Genomic DNA, 14,102 nt, shown 5'->3' with positions numbered 1-14,102 from the left:
ATGTGCATTATTATATTTAGCAATGTATTTTGATCTTTCTTTTGACCTTTGGACTCTATCCATCCCAGGTTTGTGGGAGAGATTATTAATGCTGGATATTTTCCAAAATTTCACCGAAAAGAGATTCTGAGTTGTTCCAGAATCTCTCGCATCTTCATCCATCTTCCCCATGCAGGACTGATGGTTTTTAGCAGTTACCCCATGAGCTACCCCGTGGGAAGGGAAATATCTTTTGCTTTTTTCTGTAGAAAACTATGAGATTTCAGTCTATGACTGTCTCTTCTGGATTATGTCTCTGCAAAACAATAGTTTACGCAGAAAAGGTAAAATATTACTGTTGTATTTTGACAGATAAACCAAATGTGAATCTATCTCACAGAATTGTTTTCACATAAACAGTCAGCTTTAAAACAAGTGAAAAGTTATTATTAACTTTTGGGGTTTGTAAAGCTAGAAAATATCCATTCACCTCTATGTATCATACTTAATATTACATAGCCAATACAGTTGCTTTCAAGTACAAATATGTTGCCCTGTAGGAAACCAGCAACCAGCTCACTCAAAGGTAGACAGCTGCTGGGATTTACCTCAGTCCCTTGCAGCCCATCCTTCATTTTAAAAATACATAAATTTTGTAGTAGGTAGCATGAAGGGTCTTTTGATGCAAAGAACAGAAGATAGCACTTTACATCTCAGTAATTTCTAATACTTCCCTAATGAAATGAAAAATGTGGATATAAACACTATCACAAGGTAAACTTTTATATGAGGGGTTTGTGGGACAGGTAAAATTCAAAGACCGGTATTTTCAATTGACAATGGCTGAGAGAGGCTAAAGTCTACCTGAGAATGCCCAGCTAACTAACAGGTCTACTTGCAAGGATGTATCATGATTCAGCAAAAAATAGTTTGGGTTTTAAAGCTGCTCGTGCAAGAAAAGAAGTACACCAGCTACATGAGGCAAAGCACAAATCCACTAAGGACATGTCCTCCGAGTGCAAATGCATTCAAAGACTTACCCTGTGAAAGTTTTTTGCTGGATGCTTGATGGCTGAGAGTGGCTCCAGCAGCCACTATGAGGCAGATATAAAAATCCTTAAAGTCAGCACTAAGTATCACGTAGCCTGGCTAATTCAAAAGAAACGTAGTCATGGCCCCACAATTGCGTCAAATGTATCCTGCTGCGTCCCAGATGCCAGAGCTGGTATTAATGACAGTGGAGCCTTAGTTTCAGAAGGATGGCACTTTGTTGGGTACAGTATGAAGCAACCGTAGGACAGAGCAAGCACCAGGGTCCCAAAACTCACCTTTTCTGTGAAAAGGTGGAGAACTACAGACAAATGCCATGATTTCCAGCATGATACTTCTTGCTAGCAAGTGAACGGTTGATTTGTTAGCATTTCTAAATTAATTCATTTGTGTGGTAATTTTAAGAAAAATCTGTATGGTAAGTTATTAAAAGAATATATACCAAAGCCATTGCATAATCACAAAATTGCTTGAGTCGTTTTGTAACACATTTCTGGCATAAGTATTGCACTGAAATGAAGACAGAATTCCTGTCTGGTTTGGTTATTATGCAGAAAAGAAATTTATGCTCTTTTATAGACAGCAACATTTCTGACTTCAGCCAACAGGCAAAGCAATTGAAGTATGTTACTGAGGTTCTACTACAGCAGTTGGCTTGGCCATTATTGCACTTCTTCCCTGAAAAAAACAATCTTCTGGTAATTCAGAAAGAAAAAAAATAAATAAAACAATGCAGGTCAGCTCTTTCTTTGCAGTAAAATGAAATTACAAGTTATGAAAGCAATGCTTTATGGAATGCAAGTGACATGTGAACCAGATTATCATATCTTTCCATCAGGGAAAGGATAGCATCTTTCTGAGGAAACAGAAACTATACTCTAAATTGATTTGTGAATGTGCCTTATTCTCTTCTAATATTTACTTCAGAAGGTGGGAATATTTTGACTAGGTTTATGTGATCTTTCTCAGCAGACTCGCAACTTATAACGTAACATCAAAATACAGCATTTTATATATCAAAACTAAAAACGCTCAAAGCTACAGAATACAAAAAGAAGTAAGCAACCATGAATAAAAGTTATAGCTCTCATTTTACATCTAGAGAACATAAGGACTGAGTACCTGAGGAGTGTATTTCACATGCAGTATATACAGCATTTCAAGGATGGTTTCTTGAACTCACCTTATATGATGCTTTTTTTCAGCATACCTTCCTGCAAGCCCATTTCACTTTAAATAATCTCTAAGGATTTTGTGAGGGACTCCACGAAACAAAAGCCAAGTTCTTTGAAGTCCCTGCCTGATACATGTCCAACTGCTTCAAACTGGGAGAGCTTCTGCTGTTTTATGTACAAAGTTAGGTCAGCCTAGTCTCCAAAAACTGTTACTTCAAAATACCTTGATGAGTCATGATAGAATCCAAATGTAAATTTTCATTTAACAGGATGGAAAGTTATTACATATCACAGTTCAAAATCAGATACTTCTGTATTTGCTATAAACTGTGCAAACACTGTACTATTCCAGAATGCACATTAAATTCAACACATTTTTCACTACCAGTGACTCTCTCCCTTCCCGCTTCCCAATGTCTAAAAAACTGATCAGATTCCAACAATGATGTCTCTTGCTTACACAGAGAACATAAACAGGTTTTAAATACTCATGGTAAGGACAAAAGGCTTAATGATCTCATGAAAAGTTGCATCAGATGCTTTATCACTATTACTTCTCCTCCAGATGGGAGAAAAAAGGAGTTACAAAAACAGATGGCAGAACTCCACCATAAGAGTGAAGTGCCACATTCCGTCTAATCAGGGAGGAAGCTTCCTGGCAATGAGCATTAAGGGTTGTTGGAAAGCTGTGGCAAAGGCAGATACTGATAATATTGATAAAAAGATACATTATGCATTTCAAACTCTACTTCACATGCACCTGTGACCAAAAAACACAAATGTGGCTTGAGTCTATACAACATTCAGAAATTAAATGTGTCCTGCACACCTTTGACCATCCTTTACACACATTTTGTTAGACTCAGTAACTCCCTCTGTGCATAAAGCTGAAGTTCCCTCATTTCACATCTGCTTGGCATGGTTTTTGCTTTCTAGACATAATCAAAGTAGAGAGAGAATCTGAGGCAAGAGTTTGAACTTGTTTCCATCTTACCCTGTTAATGTATTATTGAAACAATAGCACATCAGTTTGCACCTCATATTTTACACAGGTTTAGTCTTCATAATTGCAGAAAAAAACTGAAAACCCATCAAGTAAATGCACTTAATTGTAATAGGCAAACTGCAATGTCCATGTCAGTGGGAAAAGGAATAAGAGACAAACCAGTCTTTGTTGCTGCCTTCTACTGAAAGGGATAAATGAGAATTTAAATCATCACTGATGGAGAAAGGATTTGGTACTGAGAGATCTGAGCTGCATAACTAATCGGATATCAGATGAAATCAAGTATTTCCTTTTCAGAAGACCAGTCTCTGCACCAAGGAATACTCAAGCTACATGAAGCGCACACACATCTGAAAAGCACAGGGAGCTCTGCTCAGCACTTTGGTTGGTTGGTAGTGCTCAGAAGAGCATGGAAACTTGCTTAAAAGTCATTTTCCTTGGCAGTAGAGATTCAGTTAAATGCAGGATTGCTTTAACTGCCAGTCACTACTTTGATATTGGCTGCTACATAAGCAACAAAGTGGTTCCTTGCTCAGAGATTTTTGTTATTTGTGGCTGTCAGATCTCTTACCTAGGATCCTGGTCATGGAGAGAACCCAGCTGTGCTGAGAGATGAACATGATGTAGTCCCTTCCTGAAAGAGCTCACATTCCCAACAGATTTTGGCACCTTTACTGATATATGAAAACCCCATGGAACTATCCTGTAACGACATATCAGTATCACCATGGCTGAGATTATAGGCAAGCTACAAGGTGAAAAAAAAAAGAAATTCTCTAGGAACCATCTCTTGAATTTGTAATTCACTCCTTTTTCTCTTCCTAAACTTAAAATACAGGTATATGGACTTCTCCAGAGCCCACCTCCTTCAGCAGCAAAGAAAGTCTCCAGGGAAGCTCAGCGCATCTGAGGAAAACAAGGAACTGGCAGTTCTGCCATATGTCCTTGTGGACTGTTTGTCCATATCTGAGTGCTGGCTGCTGGGTTTTCTGCTGTGATTACACACTTTCTTTGCAGATGATGGAAAAGGAGACTAAAGTTGCAGATGAAGACAAATTCCCTAGGGGTCTGAGTTTGTTCAGATCTGATGCATTTTTCACTTTATCTGTTTTACATGTAAATAAAACCAGGGTGCTTTATAAACACAAGCTACTTTGGATTCCTTAAAGCCAATGTGCGAAACCAACATGAAAGTTGGAAAGGGAAACAGAACACCCCTGCTAAGTAGGATCCAAGGGGGGATCCAGCAACAAAGAAACACAGACTTACTTTTTATTCCAACACTGCAAAGAGCACTTTTCAATCCACTGATAGCCTGATCCAGCAGGACTTGGGGCCAGTTACAAAGAGAGGACAGTATTGTCTAGAAATTCACTTTCTGCTATTCCCATACTGGAGACAGCGTGGGCAAGCCCGTCCACATGAATTAAAGCAGGCTGCCCTGTTCAGGCATTGCCTCACAGGACCAGAACAGCAGCTGGAAATCAATGTGGAAGAAGATTGTAGCAGCACAGGGAGCAAATGAAACTGGCTGTACTGTTTGTTTTTATGAAGACTGGGCATTGAAGTTTTACCTGCTTGTAAACAGGAAACAAAACAATAATAGAAATAAGGCACCTGAGGTGAACGACTTCTGGAGACACGTGTAGAAAAGGCTGGGCTGTGTGATGGGGAACTTGTATGTGCTAGTAGACACACAACAGTGCACTGCAAGGGATCAGATTGTCCAAAGCCCAGCAATCAGAAACAGCACAGGATAAAAATAATACAGGAAGTAGGAAAGGGAGTGGTCTTCAGCTGGAAGAGGCTGGCCAAGATGCAGCAGGGGTGAAAGAACAGCAAACAGCTATCTCTCCCAGCCGGGATGGCAATAACTCAGCCGAGAGGCTACTACCAAGGCATACAATGAAAGACTGGCATTAATGTGAGAGGATCTGTGGAGATGCTCCTTCAGGCCCAACTTACAAAAAGAATACAGATACTTTAACTCCTCTTTAGCATCTACATCCTCCCATTTCTGCACACCAGGTACCTCTGAGTGAATAACGGTTGCTTACTTCTGAAGAAGTCATTTCTGAGTCTTTAATCAGCTGTTGTCAGAGGCTCCTAGACCAAATAGTTTGCAGGTGGCAAGCACAGCTGGGCCTGTCATGTTAATGTGATAGGTTTTGCATGCTCTCTCTGGATGGAGCCACTTGATCTCCCCACTGCTGGATGACTTGAGCAGCAGCTCCCCAACCACAGTTGACATTGGTCAAAAGCATCCATTTTGTGTTTGAACCACAGCTCACCTTGTAATGGTGATAAATTAAGACGTTCCCTGTACCAAGAGCAAGAATTCTGACATAGCAGCATTTTTATTTCCCCTCTGCCACTGGAGGAATCCGCCCTGAGCAGGAGTCACTCATCCAGCACCAGTCCTCTGGCCAGACAACCAGTGTGCATCCCCAGAGCAGTGTGCACTCCACATGAGATACTGGCCCAAGGTCTTCCATGGATGTCTAGATAATAGGGACCTTGACAGTTTCATATTATATCAAATTTAGTTAATAATACCTGCTGAATGCCCTTAAACCCTAGCTAATGAGTGTCCTCATTGCAAGACTTAATTCAGTTTTCACTGTACCTTTAGAGTTCAGCCTGAAAGCCTCTTTTATTAAATTCTTGCTCTGCTAGTTCAACAGCAAGCCAGCGAAACCACAGTAGTGTAAAGTTTTAAGTCAAATTGCATAGAGAGGGCAAGAACTGTTCTGTAAATCCACATAAGAAATTCTAGTGGAAACCTTGTCAGGATAATGGCTGCTGAAGAAACGCTGTGCTGGTCATTTTAAATAGAAGACAAGAAATCCCAAGTAATTCCTCACCAGCCCGTATTTCTCCTCTACTATGCCAAGCTGCATTTACGTCCAGCTGTTCCAACTCTTCCATTTTTAAAATGACATTCTCCAATGAAGTAGCCTATTCTATGTAAATATCAAAACTTTTCATTACTTCATTACACACAATGTTTCTCTAAAGCAGCAGGCATTTTATAGAAACTCACAAGAGACAAAAACCAATTAACTACCCCACAATGCCAGCCACAATTACACAGCAGATTTCCAGTAAAACTCAGCTAGCTCACCAGCTTTCAGATACGAACCTACAGCTTTAAGAAACGAGTCATCTTTCCAATCCAGTAACTGTGGTAAGTTCTCGCAGGATGCTGAATATTCAGGAATGCCCGAGGTAGGCAGCCAGCTGAGAGCTGACCTTCCCTCCTCAGGTGAAACCCTTCATCTGTGGCAACGTTCTCACTAAAAGAACAAACCCCAAGCACATAAAGAAAAGTATATGAGCCTCTGTTTATATACTGCTTTTTTTACAGCACAGTTCAACTCTGTCACCATCCACAATAACTTCTGTGCTGTTTAGCTCAGTAGAATATTTATTTTATTCTCCACTGCATGAAAGACTGTTCAAAGCTTGAACACCTAATAAAACTTTTGGCCTTTATTAAGCAACACTAAGCTCTTCCCTCAGGTATGTAAGCACAGGCAAACATCCATGTGTTTCAAGATGGAAATAAAGCTGTCAGGGTACTTACAGCTATTGGCACGCTCTCTCTGTCCAGGTTATAGTGATGTGTATGTAGAACAGATAGCAAAACTAAATAGGGCTTAAACCTACTTGCACTCTTATTTTTCCTACATCAACAAAATAAAGCAATGGACATTAGTTTTCCAAAATAAAAGGTTAGCATAAATGGGGTTTAGATGTTGATCTATACTCTTAAAGGCAATTTAAGGAAAGACAGCACTCTATTTCTTGTCCTGCTTTTTACTATCAAAAGATTATTTTTGTGGCATTATTGCTACTGGTCTACTAACTTCTCCTTATAGCTGTGGCATTGCATAAGAAAAACACAGAACATTTTAAGCCACAAAATTTTAGCTCTGTCAAGAAGTTTTGAATCTGCTGTTGAACATCATTGTTTCATATGAACCAGCACATAACGATATTACCAACCAAAGGTGGCTTGTTTTCTTCACAGCAAAGACAGTACATGATACATAAACGTAGATATAGACTTAGGAGAAAGAAGGCCAGAAAGGATACAGCTTGCATCCTGAGACATATGCTTGTTTTCATCAGAGAGGGGCGATAGCCATGCGTAAAATGCGATAAAGAACGTGAAGTATTAACTCGGGCAGTAACTGAAGTAATTTTCTTTTTCTCTCTACACACTGAGCATACTACGCCTCCCTCCAATGGCTAACTCCTGCACACCGAGTCTAAATATTGCCACCCCGTGGTCTGACAGCACGGTCTGCCAGCCCTGCAAACGGAGACGTTTCTTTTAGGTTGGGTACTACATATTCCAGTCCCTGCACGCTGTTCCTATTCTACATCCAGTTTTCTTTCACAGACCGCTGCCAGTAAAAGAAATGGTTCCCTTGTGACCCCGCTTCTCTCTTTCTACCTTCTTGTTTTTCTTTTCTGGTGCCGCAGAGTGCCTCCTCCCTTCTGCAGCAGAGCACCAAGACAGACACATCGAGCAGCAGAAGCCAGCAGCAAATATACGGCTCTAATAAAACTTTCACTGCAACATCACACAGCCCACTGAAATACCCTCTGGTGTAGATGGACAACAGGAGCAGGGCAAATCCTTTATCCAAACCAAGCCTTCCTCCTTGTCACGTGAGCAGGATTTCCACTGGACTTTCTGTATGGAGCAGTTTCTACAACACACAGGTGGAACTACACCTTTGTTTCCCTGTGATGGAAGAGGGCAGTATTAGCTATAGGCTTCAAGTTTTACATATCTATTCTGTCTTTACAGATGAGCAAGTAAAATAGCAAGTGCAGAGGACCTTGACTCTGCAAGGGCATGAAGGAAAATTAAAAGACCGTTCTATTCCCAAATTTAAAGTCCTCTGTGGCTGGCCAGCACCACAGGTCAAGGAAGCCTGCTTCCTGGAGAGGAGAAATGAAACAAAACTCACTAGAGTCAGACCTTCTGCCCACCTGAGTTTTACTGAGAAGTCAGAGAGTCAAAGCAGCAGGTAGAGGTCCCAGACTTAGAAGGCACCGCTAGGATTGCTTGGTCTAAACTACATAAATTAAAACCCTCAATTAATGGCTGAACGAATCAAAATAACTTTACAAGGAAAAAGCTTCCAATCTCTACGCAAGGATGGAGAATCTACCATATCACAAACTGGCCCGATAACTGGCTGCTGCTGCTTTCAGAGCGTTTTGCCTATTTTGATCTGTGTCTAGCATCAGCTTCTAGCTGACCACTGGTTTTTTATACTCGGTCTGATAGACTGGGGACTATTGCCAAGCCTCCATTTCCCATATAGCTGCTTACAGACTGGTTAAGCCTCCTTTGTTGCACTCCCTTTTTTGGCTTAACTCAAGTACCCTTCCCAGGCTGGCCTCTATTCCCTCTCCTACCTCAAAGCAATGGGAGACCCTGGCAGAAAGCCCCAGCAGACACCACTGGAGCATAGCAGTGGCTGCCCCAAGGAGCCAGACCAGAGTTACATACAGAAAGCGATACCGGACCCCTATCAGGGGCTGTTATAGATGCTTCAAAGAGCATGGCATAATCTGCCCATTCAAACATGAGGTCATTTCCTAACCTCTAGTAGATTTTGGCTTAACAACTGAAGTTAATGATGCTTCTGTATTGCTGGACAGCCCTCCCAAAGTTATAGTTGTTATTATTAAAATCTTTAGATAGTCTCAATCTTTACACAGATGTCTGAGGTCTTATCTTAACTTTACTTATTCTTGGCAGTAACAGTATCCTATGACAAACTAATATGGCTGTTGTAAACAAAATTTTTTTAGCAGAGCAATGATATTGCCATATATCTGTATCTCCTAATGGACCATTATTTTTGTAGAGGGACTAGGATGCACTAACCAAACAATAGTTGTGTTACCCAGAAGTGACATGTTAAAGGCTACCGAGGAAGACCAGAGAAGGGCAGCAGTGACCCCTGAGAGTACAAGATAACAGGTGCCAAAACTACAGGAGACACCAAGGGTGTGATCACAAAACACAAATGGTCAGCTACTGGTCACTAAGCAAATGTACTTTTGAGAGCAGGGCAGAACCCATTTTAGGACATAACTTGACAATGTACAGGCTTGTGTAACAACCCATCGCAGTTGCCCAAGACTGGTGGCCTAGGTAAAGCTGTCTTCAGATTTCCCATGACGGCAATGAGAACAACTGGCTGTGCAGGATGAATCCTTCAGAATAGAGCTGTTATACTATATTGATATGGGTGGATCACTTATTATTAAAAGAAAAATCAACCCTATTACTTTTATTTGATATAATATTTTACTGCTTGTATTTGGCCTGGTACCCACACCCTCCCCTTGAGGCTTCATTGTAATTTGAACAGAATTAAATACCAAAATATTGTTTCTAATTTTTTTTTTTAACCTCCTCTCTCTAAATTTCAATGGTTATCCGTCTGGTCTCCTGCCATTGGAGAGAAAGAACAGATGTGCCCAGCCATCCTCTTTACTGTACGTTATCGTTGCCACCCTTTCTTTTCTTTAGAAAGGAAGCAACTTTAATCTCACAATGAGACACAGAGATGACAGGACTACAAAGGACTATTGAGCTGAACTGAAACCAAAAGAATCTTTAAAATTTAACCTGTTTGTTCCAAGCTCTGGATCTTTTCCTGAACACACTCCACTTCTTAAACGACCTGTGGAAGAAGAGTGGCCAGTGCCATCCAGAACAACCTATATCTGATCTGGATCTGATCCCTTCACTGATTCCTTTGAGAGCGTGGGAATGCATCTTTATTGCTCACTGTCTTATACAATGGGCTTCCTATCATTTTATTCATTGTACTGACATCCCGAGCTCTCTATAGAGATGTCTAGGTTCTTTCTGGGGTGACAGAGCTGACTTACAGCCCATTAAACTGTCTGATAAGGTGGTGTTTCACCACCCAGTGTTTATTCCTTCACATCACAGGAGGAGCAGCAAAGGCTGAGGCAGAAGGGAAGGCAAGAGCTGAACTCTTCCATCTTTCCAGTCAAAGGCAAGAAAATCAAAGCTGAGGAAACAGAACAATTTTGAGCCAGTATTTCTCGCCGTTACAGTGAGCAGGGTGGCTTAAGGCACCTACTCACCATGGAAGACAAATAACAACCCAGGAAGCAAGTGTTATTAATAACCTAATAGGAAAAGGCCAACTTCCAGAAAGTTCACTTGTATTCTCTCCAAGATTTCTTAAGGATAAACAGCTTTTGAAAAGTCCTCAGGTGGCTGCTCGTAAACAGAGCTCATGCTGAAAAGAAATATGGGCTCTTGCCAAATCTGTACTAATTAAGCCTGTTTATGTTCTGCCTGAATGGATGACAGCACTTCTTCCCAGGAATTTAGCAGACCAGGGAAGACACTGCAGGTATCTGAATTTTGTTTTGGCCCAGTTGTGTTAGTCTTGCTGCCTGAGGTAAAAGTCTAGTAGTGTTGCTGTAACCTTCACCTGAAGGATGATCACTGCTAAGCCCCTGTTGAAATTTGGCAGAAGCAGGGTGTGTTTTTCAAGGTGGGAATGTACCAGTGTGGTTTCAGTACGAATGTTCCATGACAACCCAAACCAGGCCTTGGAGATTCAAAAGCATTTGATGAAGTGTTTCTGGCCCCTTTGAGGAATCTTCTGCTGGATCCATCAAAACACAGCCAGGCACCCTGCAGAAATCAATGGGAAAGCTCTTGACAGCCTTCCTTCTTGTGATTTCTAGCTCCACTGTGCTCCCTCAGGAGGCTGGGACTCTGTAAACAGAACCTGACTTGCAGCTTCAAAGCACATCTTTTTATACATCTTACTATTTCTTTTTAAGAGCAGTACAAACTAGAAAGAAAGGAGGTCTAATTTTGTGTTAGTGGCATATAAATACAAACCCTTCAGGGTTTTGTTTTTTTTTTATAGTTGGACAAGCCAGTCCACTACCTAAATAGCTCTGCAAAAGTCAGCTTAAAGGTGGAGACTTTGAAAGGAGGTTTCCAGATACTTTTTTTGCCCAGGTCTCCAAAATTTAAGGCAACTTTCTTTGTTTAACCTTTTACCCAGATCACATGGGTAACCATTCAATTAACCCTTAACCACTAAGAGGAAATCTGTTCAGCTTTGCTCTGCTTTTTCACATGAGGGTCCAAATGAAACAGCTGAGCATACACAGATAGGAAAAAACATTAGTGGATGACTCACCAGCCCACCCATCAACACACTCTCCATCATTCCCTTCCTTCCTTCTCTCTTCCCAACAGAGCCCAAATGCTGTACAATATGGGGGCTTTCAAGCAAATGGCAAGGCTTTCAGCCATGAGGGGTTAATATGGAACATATGCATGGCAAATTATGTTACCTGGTCTGGCAAAATCCTGGGTTTATTTTATGGACTGGCCTAAACTTCAACACAAGTATTCACTTTGGCTTAGCAGGTTTTGGTGCTGGTCTCACTTTTCTAGTAAGACACTCTGCAATGACATAATTAATAGACATTAAAATGCAGAGTCTTAACTTTGAAAGTCAAAAAAACTTCCAGTCCCTGTGCTGCAAAGTCAGACCTTCAGATGTCCAGCTGGTGGTTCACAGGACAACCCCCCCTCAACCTACCCCAGCCAAAACCTTCCCAATGCCATAAGCCTAAGATATGTGGCCCTAAGCCTAAATTAAATTGCTCCTGCAAGCAGTTTCCAATGAGGAAAGCAAAAGGAGGATAGGGGTAGGAGACAATGTCCTCAAATCTCACCACCTCCTTAGGCTTTTGGAGTTAGCCCAGAAGGCATTGGCTTGGCATCATACAGCTGCTGAGAGTGGAGCCATATGTGGCCTCAGGAGTGACCAAAAAATGCCAGTGGCACTCAGCAGACTGGGTTACTCCAGTCCAACTCCAGTCACTGGGTAGCCTGCTTCTTGCTGTGGGCAAATAATGCACAGCTGATGACCCAGCACGTATTTGAGCTGGCGTAGGACAGGGCATGCTTTTGGAAAATCCTCCTCCTCTCTGCAATATTTGTGTCCCATGGTCCTGGGGGAAATCTTGTGCACTGGCTTTCCAGTCTTGCACAGTTTTTCCCAAGCCTTCTCTGTGAAGCTGACTGAGGTCTAATGGAAAATGAGCATGTCTCAGTGGGGGTAAGTGAATCTGTCCCTATCATATCACTATGGTATCTAAGCTGCAGCCCTAAAGCTTTTTAAATTTTTGTACATAAGCCCAGAGCTTCAGATGCACTTCTTTAAAAATAAAACCAAATAAGCCCACTGGAAGGGAACAAAATAAATTCTAAGTCTTCTGGTTTTCAGATTAGCCTGGGATTTCACAGTTTTATTAGCTCATCTTAAGGTGCTACTGAATCTGCTCCAAAAAACATTCCCAAAGCAATCCCCAGAGTTTAATGTACAGGTTCAAGTTAACAGCTAGTGCAAACCATTTGACTCGAGATAGCAAAGACAAATTAATTTGTGGACAATACATGATAAATTAGCTTTCAAAAACATAAAACGTGGAGCTGAGCCTGCTCTAACTGCCGAGACATGGCTAGTATGGTACAGTCTCACCAGATTTTACATGTGCAATAATCCGTGAAGTCAATAAAATTATTTTAAACCAGTCACAGTACTTATTGTAATTCATGTTTTTGTGAAAAACTACCCCAGAATGAAGATGATTGTTACCATTCATCTTGTTCCCACCCAGCAATACTTCCAGCCTTCACTATTGCAAAACCAGAAGCCTGGGAGCTAAAACCAAATAAAGAAGAGAAACTAAATGTGCATTAAGGGCCCTTCAAGCTCATTTTATTTCTATGACTCGCAGATGCATGATTACTGCTTGGTTTCTCTGCCCAGGAGACAGACAGTTTCACTTTATGTATGGCTATTTTGTGTATGGAAAACTCAGAATGGTATCTTACAGCCCTGGGTTTAAATTCAATAAAAATATTCCTAAAATATACACTAGCTGGTTACAAACACAGAGCCAAATTCATTCCATGGGTTCTCAGAAAACGCCTGGCGCACATAATGAAGAGTCTAATACACGTTACATGATTCATTAGAATGGCATCAAATCATGTTTTGTTCCTCCCTTATAAATATTATAATACAGAGTTTTACAAAGCTGCCTTACGACACATTTTTGCAAAGAAAAAGTAATTCCTGCCTTGTGAATTAATAAACAACAAAAAAAAATTGCAGACAATAGCCAGACACTGCAGCATGAAGACATGTCCTGGATAAACAGAGCCTCCAACAACTCAAAAAGAAATTCTTATTTCATTTTAAAAAAATAAACAAACAAAACTAAGCAATATTAGCTACAGATTGATGCTGCACCTATTTTGCCAAGCAGCTGAAGGTCACAAGTCCAGCCCAGCAGCACCACTTAACTTTAATGTATACTATTTGTGCTTCTCAAGTTCTCACTCCACTGAAGAATAAAAACCAGGCTGGGAAAGTCAGCCCTTGCAGTGGACTCTGCCTAAACCACTTTCATTTAAATGCGTATTTTAGGTAAGCACAAGTCTGCTCAGCTGACTCCCCTTAAGTGCGCAATCTGTGATGTGCATAGCTGGCATCCAGGGTCGCCCCTAGACGGTAGCTCAGGCAGTGGGATCATCTCCGCAAGGCAGCTGAAAATTCTCCAACCCAATAGGAATAAAGTTTCCTTTCACATTTGTCCTGTTAAAGAGTGGTTTCTAAACTACCCCATGCCTCATGCAAACATCTTTGGTTACAACAAAATAACATGTAGTATCAGACACTGACACCTCCTCCCTCCAGCAGCCTGAGCTACACATATGCTCTGAACTTTTAACATTTCGCTGTTTTTCAATTTTTGAACATCAGGGAGCCTTAAGGGGT

The sequence above is a fragment of the Falco biarmicus genome, chromosome 4 (genome assembly GCF_023638135.1).
Source record: "Falco biarmicus isolate bFalBia1 chromosome 4, bFalBia1.pri, whole genome shotgun sequence".
NCBI classification, from domain to species: domain Eukaryota; kingdom Metazoa; phylum Chordata; class Aves; order Falconiformes; family Falconidae; genus Falco; species Falco biarmicus.
Note: the sequence above shows the minus strand (reverse complement) of the source record.